General features: G+C 37.8%; 1 protein-coding gene across 2 annotated transcripts in view; it reads right to left on the bottom strand.

Annotated features, from left to right (window-relative positions):
* The window catches only part of SDK1 (sidekick cell adhesion molecule 1), a 360,897-nt gene that overhangs the window by 342,773 nt on the left and 5,232 nt on the right, over positions 1-12,892 (bottom strand). The gene's annotated exons all lie outside the window — the stretch shown is intronic.

The raw sequence follows: 12,892 nt of genomic DNA, 5'->3' as shown, positions 1-12,892 counted from the left end.
ATACGTAAGAACTCCAGAAAGATTCATCATCTTCCAGTGAGGAAAAAGTCGTTTATGCAGCAGCCCTGTTGTCTCCCACAGAGAAAATCCCTTCTGCTAATAGAAATCCTTCCACTGGGTACAAAAACAAACAAGCAGTGAGAAAAAGAACACAATACCTAAACAACTACATTTACAACTTTGGACCTGAAAAGAAGAAAACCTAATTTTATTACCTATCTCACATTAACCTTGTGAGCTATCAAACTGCTGTGCGTACCTTGTTAAGCAACATCCATCAAAATAAAGTCATATATTATTTAGCAGTACACATGAAGATACAGTCTCGTGTCTTGACTTTCCCTGGTTCCAACACAACTTCTATTTATTATTCCTTTCCTGCTTTTGATCTTCTCAACAACCCAATCCCGTTTATTCTTTTAAGTAAATAAAGCTCAATTGAATCCTTTTGAAAAAATACATGCCTATATATTAATCAAAAATAAAATTCAGGGCTCCTTGGCTTTATTATGAGTGGCCCTAAAAGCTACATATCCCAAAAGAGAAGTATTTGCATCACAAAAGTCTTACATATAAATGGACTTTTTGCCTCTGAAGGGCATTACATCCCATTACCAGCCTGAGTGGACAGAGTAATTTCTCCATTCCTAAAACCTGCCGAAGCACATCCATCCTTTTTCACACAAAAAGAAACACATTTGCTTCTGTGCAAAAAAAAAAAGAAAAAATTAGATCAGACTGACATTAAGAAGAAGAGTGCAATTTACAAAATGACATTAAAGAACTTCATTGGGATTAATCTGTGTAACTTCAATAACACTTATCAGTTACCCCTACAGCGTGCATTAATTACTCTGCTGGAAAAGTTTTCAAACTGTCCCAGTACAACTGAAGCTTTTAAAAGCATAGAGCAAAACTAATAGGGATGTTATACTATCAACATAAAAGTGGCATAGAAACTTTTAAAACATTAACTAAAAACCACCATTTCAGAGAATCCTTTTCAGTATGTAAGCTTCACTGAATACTAGCTAAATTTACATCAACTACTCTTATACACATTGTTTTATTTGTAAAATCACATCAGTTCTCATGTTGAACCCAGCCATGAAAACCTTAACCTTCCATTTTAAGGCATTAGTTCAGATGGTCATTAGTTTCCTCCTATTAAAAGGATTTGCTGTAATTAGCTGTAGAACAGAACAAGGTCTAAGATACAGGAGACATGCTCTGTATAAGGAAAAAAATCTAACACCTCTTTTGTGCCACACAAAGATGGACTAATGCACTTCATTTTTTACCTACAAATTTAATAGCACGCTTAATGAATGACCGATAGTGGTAATTGTTCACCCTTTATTAAGGCTCTCGGAGCTTGAAACCTGTTGCCTTCAGCTGTTCCTTCAAAAATGATACATCTGAAAGATCTGAACGCTTTGTTTCCGACAGAACTACTACACACACAGAGCTATGGAAAAGCACAGCTAGTAATTGAATAACCCCAAGTGTTTTGAACTCCAACGTTATTACATTTCACAATGCAGATTGATGAGATCTGCAATCTCCACTTAAGACCGCACAATTCCAGATAGTTTCTCTGTCAATATACCAGGTAGAAAATGAAACTATATTGATGCAAAAATACAAGTTATGCTTAGAAATGTGAAATCTGGCAGCATATATAATTAAATCACAAAAATTAATTTGATACCCCTAAAGTAAATTGCAACAGGACGTATAACACAACATATTGATATTAATGTCCCCATCTGAACCAAAAGGAGTGCAACCTTTTGTTTGTCATTTAGATTAAAAATATCATCTTAAGATTTATTAAGGTGACAAACTTTCTAGATAATTATTTCAGTATCATTGTTTTCATATAGTTTTAGACAAATAAAAGGTTAGAAAGGAGAAATACGTTTGCACAATAGGAACAACCGTGAGCAAAATGTGAAGCTAAAGTGCTTAAAATATATTCCAGTTTTTCACTACTGCTAAAAATATATATACAGGCTGCAGGAGAAGTCTGAAAGGTGTACAGAATATGTATTTATTATACGTAGCAGGATGAGGTGTTTAAAATTTAAACACTTCATAAAATTAACAATTCAACTTAAATATCAAAGGTCATCTTAAGATCTTCTGATAACTTTATATGAAATGGGAACAAATAAACCTTGCTAAAGAAAGGAGGAGACCTCCAAACTACATCCATTTTCAATAACAGATGTTGTCAGTTGGATTCAGTTGATGTAGGTAAGATATTCTTACTTTTTCTGTACTTTACTTCCATTTCTCTTCCCCCCCCCCTCCACCCCCCTCTTTCTTTATCACTACATTGTTCCTGTCAGCAGAATTTAGATAATCAAGTGAAGGCAGTTGAGTAGGGGAGAAGGAATTGAGGGTGGAAATTATTATTAGGACAGTGTTTTCCATCTTACACTCCATGCTGAGAGCTATAGTTTTGAACTGTCACATAGCCAAAAAAAACCTGCAAGAGTACAGCTATTTAACTGAACGCCAAATGACACAAAACATTCTTTCAGATATGCTGAAGTCACCTGTTAAAGAAGAATGACTAAAAACAGGGCAGAGTCACTTAAACCCTATTTTGGAAAATATAATGAAATAAAAAATAATATATTAATACATTAATTTCAAACCTTTTTCTATGCAGAAGTGATACTTTGACTGCAAAATTAACCAAAATAAAAGAAATTCTTGCAAGAAACAAGAAGAGGGCTTCACAGGGCTGAAACATGCTGAGGACTAAAGATTTCGGTGTATCAATCACAATGGACAGCTCTTCATGCACACAGTACATTCTACTTGCAGACTTATTACATGAGCTCTGAATAGCTCTGTCTTGTGTTTTATTTGCCTCACAGCATCTGACCAACCAAGCATGAACACAGTTTATTCAGCATGTAGCAACTTTTCCAGAATCTCAAGGCAGCTCAGGCTTGGATACCTGGAAAAGTAACCGAGAGCTGCAAATACGCATGAAATTGAATCTGCCTTTCACGTGGGATGTAAGATTTGACTGAATTAGAGAAAATCCATATCTGGCATCTCCCATATTGGTTTTGGGAGGTCTTTCAGTCAAGGCAGTCAAGTTCCTGGAACAGCACTGTATGATGCCTTGCAATACAATAGTGGCAAACATTTTCTTTCTTTCACAAGTAACGCAATACCCGCAGCCTTTGACACATGTTAATGGTTTAAACAGAACTCTTCTAGTAAACACACTGATTTGGATGTTAATTAAATTCAACATTCAAGTGGAAGCGACAACCAGATGCACTGCACAAGCCCAACACCAACACTGGCAAATAGGTTATAAAAAATGTGCAATGTGCCATGGTTTACCAAAGCACCAACACCTATTCACTTTCATGCTGCAGTGAATTTCAAGTAAGCATGAGCAGCTATGCCATTAATTCTAATGAAAGTGACAGCTAACCCTCCACTGCAGTGAACGTTTGCACAAAAGTTGGCTTATCAGTAGTTAGAAAGTTGAACAGCTGTACAGAAGGTTATTTAGAATGCTAAAAGCTCTTGTAAGAAAACAGACATTTGTTCACACGGAAGAATGAAAATCCAAGATTACTCACCACTTTACTTTTTTATATTTACAATACAAACAAATTGACCTCGTTTGTATAAACTGCCAGAACAGCTATAAAATAATAAAATGCACCACTGATTGTAACAATCAGAAAGATCAATGTGGTGGAATAGAAATACAGGAGGAGTAATAATAAAGGGAATGGTGTGAATGGAACAGTGTTACATAGGGAAAGGAAAGGTGCTCACCCATCTCTGAAGATCCAGGCTCACAGGGACAAATCCACAAGGGAGATCTCCAACTAGAGATCCTTCCCCAGTGGCAGTCAGCCCTTAATTGAGGTCTAAGAGAGGTGCAACCAGGCTCCACCCCTTTCTAGCACTCAGCGGAATTGCCTTCACCTGTGCTCCCACCGCTAAGCAAGTCCTTATCCCAGGTGGTCAATCAGTGGTTCAGGCCATAACTCAACAGCTCCCATACACTAATCCTTTCTTAACCTAAAAAGTTTTTCTGGCTGGACTGCACAAGCTGACAGTTACTCCTGTGCTTCCCAAGTCAGCCATGTGATCAAGAGAAGCTAAGTTTCCACCCAGCTATGTATGACAATGATGGATGCAAAACTGCACATAGAACTTCAGCTGAGACCAGAATACACCCTAGTGGAGAGGTTCTTCCCTAGCTTAGGACTACACTAACAGTGATAAAGCTGAGACAGAGTAAAATGAAAAGATTAGAAATATTGTCTACTAATTGATCTGCCACCAATTCAGACTTATAAATCACTTCCCTTTGTTATTCTACTTATCAATAGGTGAGAGCTTTTGTATTTTGCCATTTCTAAGTATAGAATACTAACTCCTACTTACTCTCCAAAGGATATCCTTCATTTAATAACTATCACAATGAAACTAAGAATTTAAAGGACAATGAAAATACAATCCTACTTAGTTATACCTCAGCAAGAGTAGAACCTAGACCAAAGACTATCATGATTACACCAAGCTCTTTTGGTCTCAGTCACTTAGGGGAAGATGAAATTATACCTGAAGTAATGTTAAAAGCTCTATCTGCCAAAAGCTTCCTCTGCTGCCAGTTTTTAGTTTCACAGTGAAGTTTGTCTTACTTGTGTTTGTGTCTCTCCTCACTGACTGCCAAATTACAGAGGAAATTGCCTACAGAAAGGAAATATTAAAATAGATGTATTCAGAATGATGTCAAATGCATTAAAAAATTTGAAAAAAGTGTTTTATCTCTATTCAGTCAAAGAGCATTTCGGCTGAAAGTGATAACATGTTTGTTGGTGAAAGCTATTTTGCAGGCATCAAGCCTCCATTCTGCATTGTTACAGATAAAAGGTATTCATCTCTGCTCATGAGAATAGGATGTCCAACTGCAGAGCCATATTACATTTTCTCACTACCTACTTGGCACTAGGCTTTTGGTTCATTTTTAATAGTAAAACACCAGGAATTTGACAATTAGTTTTAGATCTCACCTGAATTTCTGTAGCACAATTAATAAGATTTGCAGTCTTCAAATTTTCCAAGCACAACAATTAACTTTGCTGACTTTTATTGGCAACAGCGTGCTCTAACCAGGTGTTCAAGTCTTGGGGAGTAGAAGACATAGTTAAATTCAGAATATAGAAGATGAGAATTATATGTGTAAGAAACTTGAATGGGACTGACATGGCATCGTATTTTAATCATGATAAACACAGTAAATGTAACACTGAATTTACCAGCATTTAAAACTTTACAGCCTGACATGCTTCTATGCTCAATAGAATAGAATAATAAAGATATTAGACACTAATACGCCTACTTTTCTTGTTGAATTAAGGCAAAATTGTACACCTAGTACCCCATTTCCATGCACAAAAATGCTTTGAGGCAGAATTTTTTCAGCCCCGTTGTATGGATAACTAACAATAGCACAATTGGGCTCTGTGAATAGGAAACACTTTCTCTCAGTCTACAAATGTCAGGAAGTTATTACATAAAACAAGAGTTCTTTTCAATAGAAGACGACACAGACCTCTGAGGAGCAGTTTGAAGTACTGAGTCTTGCACAGTATTTCCAGGAGAGACAACAGTACAGAACAGGACAGCAGTGAGACACACAGGTGGGCACACACATGAAGAATTAGACAGTCCTCATCAACCTGGGTAGTAGTGTTTCCAGCACATTATCAAAACAGCATTAGTGTGAATGGTTAGAATCAGCCAATCTCTTGGTGATGAAGGAAGCAAATAGTCCCAAACAGTCAGCAAAAAAAGTCACTGGCACCTCTACATGCACAGATTCACAAGAAACTAAAACCAAAATAATCCATGCACACTTTTACAGAGATCATTAGCTAATTCCCTTCCCTTCCCCTACTCATTTCAATACTGCAGCAGTGCATCCCTTTCCCTTTGTTCCACGTAACAATAAACATATGATCTTTCAATTGCAGGCATGGCATAGTGCCACATATTTTGTTTCTGATCACTGCATACCATCTAGTTATTTAAGAAGTACTTAGTCATGAATGTCCTCCGCACTTCCTCACAACTAAGTGATAAGAAATAAAGAAAGTTCTTTGGTGTGCAAGAAAGGTAACAATGACTGCTGCATTAGACAAAGATGGTGGTTGAGCAAACAGTATAATAAAATGCATCTTCTTCTGTATGTCCAGATGTTAGGCACAATCAAGTTGTAACTTCATTACATTCTTAGTAGCATTCTCAGGAGGCTACTGACCAAATTTCCTATGAACTCAATGCCAAAAGCACTTGTCAAAGCCACAACATATACATTTAGATAAGCATGAATTTGAGGATGGAAGTAGGGTCTATCAGATCTTCTGATTTCTGCATAGTAAGGAGCTACAAACTCGGTTTCATCCTGGAACCAACGTGAGACCACTTTAGCAACATGTACTGGAGTTATGCATCATTAGTCTCTACTTTCTAGTCCAAGAGTGCTATACCTAACAAATTATTTTCTAGATAACTTGTTAGACCTAGGAGTTTATTTAAAAAAAAATATACAGCTTATTGCTTGAAAGACCATAAAGTGGTTTAAAGAGTCCTAAGGGATAATGATTTATCTACCAGAATCAACTTTCTCTTCAGACTGCTGCAACAGAGTGTGGAAATGTGAAAAACAGGATTAAAGATTCAAGTTACCTGCCTAAAAACCACAAATGCTTTATCATTTATCAAGAATGACACTTCACAACTTATCTGAACACTGTGACATACCATAACATTGTACAATCCACTCCCACATTTTACATAGAGTAAAATGTTAAAGGCTTAATTTTTATCAGTTGGAGCCGCTATCATCATTTTTACCTGCTGAATCTGCATGTTAGATACGAATGTTAAAAAGTAGTACCTGTGAGATTTGCAACTTAGGTAGACAGAGGGAAAAACATTTCTCACTTTATAGGTCTCAAGGATTTATATAGAAGGGGATTAAGGGGAATATTTGCATTGCTTAACTTTAGTACTTTATAAGCTTCCCTCTAACAAAGGGAGGAATTCCCTTAAAAGTGTCTTTCAGAAAAGAAATCCAAATTTAAGTCCTCTAAACCACCCCAGTAAAGTACTAACCTTCCTATTTTCTCTCCAGGAACACCAGCCTCCAAATGCTCCTTCATTAGGTAGTGTATTTTGTCCATACCTGAAAGTTCTCTTACACTTTCCCCTGATCTTAGTGATAACTGCCAGGATCACATGCCATGGCCACATATTCCCTACCAGTGCTGTTGCACTGTCCCTGATAGATGAGTGAGCCCAGTTTCAGCTACCTCAGGGAGCAAAAACAGCTTTACAAATGCTTAGCCTTCCAAAGCCCCTACTTTTGATATTGGTGAGGTGTAAGGTGTAACACTGGACATTTTATAGATAAAACATGATTAGCAACAGGCTATTATGTAGTCTTACATAGCAACAACTTCATTGCCTTTTCTAGCAATGGCAGAAGAAAAAGTGACTAAGTAGACTAAAAATACTAACATTCAGTATACAATATGCAAATAACATGCACGTCTAGAAGCCAAGAATCAACAACACAAATCTTACAACAGCAGTCATAGTAGTTGAAAACTAAGGGAGTCAGTGCATGTGCTAAGATAAGAGGTTCTTACCTTCTCAACCACATAACCCTTTGAACTCCAGCTGCAAATGCGACATGACCTAATCCCTACAGAATGCACTGGATATTCTGGGGAGGTGAGGTGATAATGTCCACAGGTTACCTCAAAGTTTCACTAAGGTGCAAAATAAATAAATAAAGTGGAAAAACTGTTGCATATACCTCATACCTATTCATAACCAATGAACTGGGATAACACTACGCTTCCCATTCATAAAAATATCTGCAGTTTAACAGAGTTAAACTGACAATAAGGGAATAAAAATCATGACGTTGTCTGAACTACTCGGTAATACAACCAACATTACCACAGGAAGGAACACCCAGGGACCCCAACTTCATCAGAAACAAATCTTTCATGGAGTGATATTTTTGTTCTGCGTGAGCTACAGGGCTAGTGAAGGACTGACTGAGGCACATGGAGAGAAGAGCCTCTATTCACTACTAAATACTCCATAGTCACTCACACACATAAAGCAACACTCACTAACCACCTGCTTTCCAGCTGTAATAACTATAAGTAGTCTAATCCAATGCAGTGCCATAGCTGCTAACAGTTCTTCCTTTAAAACATACAAAAGTCTTCTTGTGCTGAATTTAAAACATTTCAAGTAAATGAAAGATGGGGCCAAGCAGTGACGAGAAAACAAAACACTGAAAAACTGATCAGTGAGCAGCATTCTTAGCTTCTAACCAGGGTAAGACAGTAAAACACTATGTATCAATTCAAACTTAATCGTTATGCTCATGCATGAGGAATGTGGGTTAAAGATGTACAGGCTACCTCAGTTCTGGCATTTTCCATCTCTGAGCAAATCTTGGTGAACATCATTCTAGTAGACACAGTTTCTAGAAGAAAAACCACTCTGGAGACCACAAAGGGATCAATGAATCATCAATTTGTTCACCAAAAGCTATTTAAATACACTAGATGTTTATACATACAAAGGACTTCTGCATATACAGAGTTGAAAAAGCTCATTCCGCAGTGAACTCAGCACAAACAAGGGTTTGATGTGCATGGAATCTAATTGCTTTCAGTCTGCCCACAGACTCGTTACAGCAAAAAGGCCCAGGTGAATCAAGAAAGCAGCCCCTTCAGAACTGATGCTCAGGTAAAACTGTACACAAAGTTGCTTAGTGGATGAAAACATTTTATTTTCATCAATAGTGCTTTCAAGACATGCAGGTGTGTGCCCTTAAGAACAGAAAACAAAACATTTCCCTTTGAGACATCTAAAAGTCCAAGACCTTCACATAGCTTCGTAATTACTCACCATAAGACTTCTTATTAAAACTTCTATGGTTTATTTAATCAGCCAGACAATCTTCAAAATATTAGTCAGTATTTGTCTTTGTTGTTCAAAATAGCCAGAAATAACAGAGCCTTCCAGAACAGCCTTCCAAGATCATGAGCAAGGAGCTCCTATTCCCTTTCTTTTATCTTGAGTGACATGAAAGACACACTGCAGAACTCCGAGTGGGACTAAACCACCTCAATCCCTCTGTACCTACATCATTCCTGGTCTAAGTACCGTCTGGTGATGAATGAATAGATCCTATATATACTATTTTAAGGCTGCTCCAAAAGAAATGCCTCCTGTTTTATTATATTGCCCCTCGACATCTGAGGCGGATTTCAGTCGTACAGCAGTAGAAGTTGAACCTTCCTGACAATATTCTGTTCCATGTTGTTGCCATGTGACAGATGGCAGCAGAGGGGCTGCCTGACAAAGCAGAGTCTGAAACTGAAGTGCAAATGGAGCAAAGGTGTGTAAATAAATGTGGAAAAAAACTGCACCCACTGACATTTATTGATTCTGAATGTTTATGGAGACAAAATGGGAGATGTGAGCACAGTGAGGTGGTGGGTGGTGCGTTTCAACAGCAGCACAGCAGGTTACCTCTGATTCGTTCCAGCTCTGCAGGTTGGCTTTTGTTCATCAGTAGTAAAAACGCAGAGCTAATGGTGGTGACAACAGTGAAAAATAGTGTTTTGTAGCTGAGAATTTGCTCTAGCAAATTGCATTGTTTTGTTCTTCAAAAAATGTTGCAGTTTCCATGGAAATAAATAGGAGGCGTTACTTTTGGAGCAACCTATGTGTACGATCATGCTGCCTCTCTAATTGCACAGTAACAGCGCACTCAAGAAACTCTCTGAAACGGTGCACTTTAAATGCTGACAGATACGTATCTCTTTAAACTGGCTTTGAGAAATATTGAGAGGAAGGAATTTTGAGCCAAAGATAAGCAGAGGAAGCAAACTCACATTTACCACAGCAGAGAGAGTTAAAAGTTGGATATTGCCACAGAAAAAATCTGCTCTCTCTGCTCCAGTTCTCTTTAGACTTGATTGTAACTCCTCCTTCAAATCCATTTATTATTATAATAATTACAAACCCAAAGAAGTAATCTGTTTAAAAAAAAAAAATAAACTATTCCATATTTTAAATGTTGTTCTGAAGAAAGGGAACACAACTAAATCCAGTACACACGACTGAATTTCCAATAAATAGCAGAACCTTCTGGAATTAGAAATGCATCATTCAACATGTAATTTATAATGGCAAATACCAAGCTCACATTGATTGCCTCTCTGTCCTTCCAACAAACTGCTCTATGCAGGTAGCTGATCAGCTCTGCACATCAAACACAGCTGGAAATTTCCTTGAAAACATTTCCAGAAGTCCCCATATTTATAAGTAGTAAAAGATCGGATATTTGAATTCAAAAAGCAGGGCCCTGGCAGCATTTTCTACTACCTCCCATATCACTGCTTCTGTCAAAACATAACAGATATCAATACCACCTTAAATATGCATTCAGGTCCTTGTAGAATGCTGAATTATAGATTGCAGCAAGTGGCATGAAAAGATTACTCTTCCATTGCAGTTAAAATGAGGGGGGAAAAAAAAAAAAATCAGACAAGCTTCTCTTTCTTAATATTTGAAGATAACCATCTCCTTTTGGAGAAACTTAAAGCTATGAACTGGCTTTTTCAAAATCATTCCAAACTACAGCCATCCAGCCAGGAGTATGTTTTCTACCCATCTTTTATTCTTCAACAAAAGAAGGCACTGAGAGGTACTTAAATCAATTAAGACTCACAGAGTAACTTCCAGCAGCTTCCAATCTCTTTCAATAAGCAGAATTTTCCTATTTTCATACAAATAGCCCAGCATTTCAGTTCAAGTTTCATAATGCAGTAGCCATCAGTGTTTGTTAGCCTCATATGTAACCAATACTCCAACCTGCAAAGAGCTCTGTGTATTCAACAGGACCATGCAAAGGCCTATGAGACCCCTGAGCTGGATGGAGGTCACTGCAGGATAATGTTCTCCCAAGCACAGCAGTTACTGTGTGGAAATGACTCACTTCTCCCATCACCCAGCAAATTCTAATTTGATAATTATGGTGATTATCAATTAGCACCTCACCATTATTTGATGACACACAATGACTTAAGGCTAGCGAGCATCTAACACTCAAATTTAACAAACACGCCGTAGAAAGAAGGCATCACGGCAGAAGATAACAGACATTTCTTTACTTCTGTATGTTGAAGTATTCAGAGTCTTAGACACTAATTGTCCTGACGTTTCACACTCACAGATGGACCAGTGTTTACCAGGGTGAGACACGCACACGGTCTGAGGGGTGTCTATGCAACACCTGCACCCAGAAGAGCAGTGGGAGCACAGCTCTGGGCTGCACTATGGAACAGGCCATAGCATTGGTCATCCATCAGCTTCTTCCACCCTCCAAAGGACAGCACTAACTGTACTGAGGTTTGGGGAAAAAATTGTTATTCGGTACAGTAAGCCAACGTATGATTCATAATAATTAAATTTACTTGGAAAAGGAAAAAGCAATCATATAAGTCATTATAACCAACTATATAACACGGCTACTAGAGAAAACAGAGAAGCTGAAAATCTAAATGCAAAATGAATTTACAAGTGATTTCACCTACTGTTTGCCTCTAGATCTGCTTTAACAAAGGTGATCATTCAAGTCTAGAGAATACTCAGACAACCTGTAGAGAACAACACACTCCATCTCCATGACTGTAGCTAAAACATGTCCACAGAATTCAGAACTTGCATTGGAGTCTATTTTCTTACCACTTTAATGCTTAACTAATTGTTACTGAAACATTAGCTGGTTGCAGCATAGTATTATGAGTTTCTCGTCACAGGTAACTGTGGCTTGTATGTTTAGAACGTTCATTTTCTCTATCACACAGTAAGACTGGAGCCAGAGAATTCTTTCCTGCACACGATCACACCAAATCCAATACAAAGTTCTTGAGATTGTACCAGAATTACTATTTTCAAGAAGGACTTCTATAAGAATTCTCATCTTCTCTCTAAATTTTGGTATTGATGAATGTTTCAGACCCCATTAGAACTCAGGGAGCAAAGAGAACCATAACTTAGAAATAAATATGGCATTTGAAAAGCACTGAGCATTAAGACCTTCACATGAGTTTGTGAGTCAACCCATTTTTAAAGACCTACCTGCATGCATTTATGGTATTTCTTTTGCATTCATTGTGTTACGTCTCCTAAACTCCACACCTTTAACCACAGCAGTGTATCTCAGAGAGAACACATCTCACTCTTTTCACATCCCATCCCACCTCATTCACTGATGGATACAGCCAACTGGGCATTAGGGCTTTTCTTAAGGACAGTTTATGACTACCACTAAACTCCTAAAGAGAGACAGGACTGATATGACTACAAAGGCTCAGCAATCTGCAATACTCTACTGGATTATTTTTTAGCATAGTTTGTGCCCAAACAAAAGTTTCAGCTCACTTTATGATCCAATTGCTGGCTTCATACTCGACCACAGAAAACTGTTTTATGTGACATCTGCACTGCTTCCTGAACAACTTGCCCTTAAAACTGTCTTAAATGAAAACTCTCTACATTTTTAATGTATACTTCAAGAATAACCTGAGCTTGTCTTCCAAACCTCAGCGTCCTGCTGGCATCGATCAACCACCATCAAAAGGAAAAAGTTACGTGTATTGTAAATAGTGGGGAGAATTATTTCAGGTATGCCTTGTTTCAGAATAACAATATCCTGTTAGGGCTTGCAGGCCTCAGCACAAGCACTTTGGGAATGGCAATGACAGCATAAACAAAGCGCTGAAAAAGGTTTCTG

The sequence above is a fragment of the Coturnix japonica genome, chromosome 14 (genome assembly GCF_001577835.2).
Source record: "Coturnix japonica isolate 7356 chromosome 14, Coturnix japonica 2.1, whole genome shotgun sequence".
Classification (NCBI taxonomy): domain Eukaryota; kingdom Metazoa; phylum Chordata; class Aves; order Galliformes; family Phasianidae; genus Coturnix; species Coturnix japonica.
Note: the sequence above shows the minus strand (reverse complement) of the source record. Positions and strands in the feature narration are given on the sequence as shown.